This window comes from Macaca fascicularis, chromosome 4 (genome assembly GCF_037993035.2).
Source record: "Macaca fascicularis isolate 582-1 chromosome 4, T2T-MFA8v1.1".
Taxonomy (NCBI): Eukaryota; Metazoa; Chordata; class Mammalia; order Primates; family Cercopithecidae; genus Macaca; species Macaca fascicularis.
Window position 1 is genome coordinate 111,411,202 of NC_088378.1, and position 3,268 is coordinate 111,414,469.

Below are 3,268 nucleotides of genomic sequence, written 5' to 3' on the forward strand. Positions count from 1 at the left end.
TCAGGAGTTTGAGACCAGCCTGGCCAACGTGGTGAAATCCCATCTCTACTAAAAATACAAAAATTAGCCAGGTGTGGTGGCTCATGCCTGTAGTCCCAGCTACTCACGAGGCTGAGGCAGGAGAATCGCTGGAACCCAGGAGGTGGAAGTTGTAGTGAGCTGAGATTGCACTACTGCACTCCAGCCTGGGTAACAGAGCAAGGCTCTGTCTCAAATAGTAATAATAATAACAATAACAATAATAAAATAAACATACAATAACTGAGGTGGGAGGATCACCAGAGCCTGGGGAGGTCGAGGCTGCCGTGAGCCATAATCACGCCACTGCACTGCAGCCGCGGCAATGGAGTGAGACTCTGTCTCAAAAAAAAAAAGAAGAAAATAAAGGCAATGTCTCTTGCTACAGAGGTGGATGAGTGGATATTACTGCAGCTCCTTTGAAAGACTGGGTTAGCTGTTACACAAACCCACTGTGTGTGCAGCATCTGCCTGGGACTACCCCTGCATCTTTGCCCTGGGACTTGGGGGCTGGGGGAATCAATGTGCACATGAAGCTCGTGCTGTTGACTGTGCCATGTATAATATATGTAATAAACTGAACAAATCCATCTGGGCTCATTGTCTCCCTACTAACTGAATCTGTGGAAGTTTGGCAAACTGACCTAGCAGCTGTTGTGTGACTGCTGTTCAGGATCTGTTTGGCTGCTTGACAGGTAGGATGTTCACCTCCAAAAAAATGTTGATCACGAGTTCCTTACCTGAAAGGCAAATTCCCATTCTTACCTATGCTTTCTACTTTGTAGGAGAGTCCATAGTCATGTGAGAGATATTAGTAAAAGTATTAATGATATTTAGGTTAATGTGTGTATGAGTACTTTAAAACTCATAAATGTCTTCGGTACAAATTTATTAGTTTTGTCAATAATTGCCTTCCTGCTATCTTAAGGAGCATTTCCCCCTCACTCATCCATCACCAAAGTTACTATTTTGATTAGGAGATCCTGATCAACTTCTATAAACAATGTTCGGCTGGGTGTGGTGGCTCACACCTGTAATCCCAGCACTTTGGGAGGCTGAAACAGGCGGATCACCTGAGGTCAGGAGTTTGAGAGCAGCTGGGCCAACATGGTGAAACCCCATATCTACTAAAAATACAAAAAATAGCTGGGCGTGGTGGTGCGTGCCCGTAGTCCCAGTTACTGGGAGGCTGAGGCAGGAGAATCACTTGAACCGGGGAGCCAGAGGTTGCAGTGAGCCGAGATCGTGCCATTGCACTCCAGCCTGGGTGACAGAGTGAGACTCCATCTCAAAAAAAGAAAAAGAAACACAATTTTGATCTGTTCACATTCTGAAAATAACAGATGCTGAGAGGTCATGGAGAAAAAGGAATGCTTATACACTGCTGGTGGGAGTGTAAATTAGTTCAACTATTGTGGAAGACAGTGAGGCTATTCCTCAAGAATCTAGAACCAGAAACACCATTTGACCCAGCAATCAAATGGTTTTGACCATGACTATATGCTCAAAGGAATATAAATCGCTGTATTACAAAGACACATGTACACATATATTCATTGCAGCACTATTCACAATAGCAAAGACATGAAACCAATTTAAATGCCCATTGAAGACAGACTGGATAAAGAAAATGTGGGACTTTCAAAGTTCCACACTCCCAGGCCAGAGCCTTCTCGGCTTCTTTTTTTCCCTCCTTCTCCTTCCGCCCCCTCCCCCGCACGGCTGCCTCCATTTCCTTAAGGAAGGGTTTTTATCTCTCTCCCTCCTCCACACCATAGCGGCGCATGAGCGGGTCGGGCGGGCGGCCGAGTTTTCCAACAGATAACTTCACCAAGATGTCCAGTGATAGGCAAAGGTCCGATGATGAGAGCCCCAGCACCAGCAGTGGCAGTTCAGATGCGGACCAGCGAGACCCAGCCTCTCTAGAGCCTGAAGAACAAGAGGAAAGAAAACCTTCTGCCTCCCAGCAGAAGAAAAACACCAAACTCTCCAGCAAAACCACTGCTAAGTTATCCACTAGTGCTAAAAGAATTCAGAAGAGCTAGCTGAAATAACCCTTGATCCTCCTCCTAACTGCAGTGCTGGGCCTAAAGGAGCTAACATTTATGAATGGAGATGAACTATACTTGGTCCGCTGGGTTCTGTCTATGAAGGTGGTGTGTTTTTTCTGGATATCACATTTTCAACAGATTATCCATTTAAGCTACCAAAGGTTACTTTCTGCACCGGAATCTATCACTGCAACATCAACAGTCAAGGAGTCATCTGTCTGGACATCCTTAAAGACAACTGGCGTCCCGCTTTGACTATTTCAAAGGTTTTGCTGTCTGTTTGTTCCCTTTTGACAGACTGCAACCCTGCGGATCCTCTGGTTGGAAGCATAGCCACTCAGTATTTAACCACCGAGCAGAACACGACAGGCTAGCCAGACAGTGGACCAAGAGATACGCAACAAAATTCACATCGTTTGTATGCAGTGTGAAGGAGCTGAAGGCTTCTTACTGTGCTGCAAATCTTTATAGCCTTCAAAATACAGACTTCTGTGTATATGTTATACTGATTCTACTCTGCTTCTATCCTTTGGAGCCTTGGAGACTCCCCAAAAAGGTAAATGCTATCAAGAGTAGGACTTTGTAGCTGTAGATTAGTTATGTTTAAAACGCCTACTTGCAAGTCTTGCTTCTTTGGGATATCAAAATGTATTTTGTGATTTACTAAGGATACTTACTGGTCCTGAAGTCTACCATATATTATAGTGCATTTTAGCCTAATTCATTATCTGTATGAAGTTATAAAAGTAGCTGTAGATGACTAGGAATTATGTCACTTGTATTAAACACAGATCTATTTCTGAGTAGGTGGTTCATGCTATCGTGAAAAATGTTTTACCTTTTACCTTTGTCAGTTTGTAATGACAGGATTTCCTTTTACCCTTTGTAGCTCAGAGAGCACCTGATGTATCATCTCAAACACAATAAACATGCTCCTGAAGGAAAAAAAAAATAAAAGAAAGAAAGAAAATGTGGTACATATCACCACGGAACACTATGCAGCCATATAAAAGAATGAGATCATGACCTTTGCAGGGACATGGATGGAGCCAGAGGCCATTATCCTTAGCAAACTAATGCAGGAACAGAAAACCAAATACCACATGTTCTCACTTGTAAATGGAAGCTAAATAATGAGAAGACATGAACACATAGAGGGGAACAACACACACTGGGGCCTACTGGAGAGCGGAGGGTGG

At 43.8% G+C, this 3,268-nt stretch overlaps 1 pseudogene; it reads left to right on the forward strand.

Annotated features, from left to right (window-relative positions):
- The first annotated feature begins 1,783 nt into the window (after nucleotides 1–1,783).
- LOC102134811 (ubiquitin-conjugating enzyme E2 E3 pseudogene) lies at nucleotides 1,784–3,039 on the forward strand (annotated as a pseudogene).
- The last annotated feature ends 229 nt before the right edge of the window (nucleotides 3,040–3,268 follow it).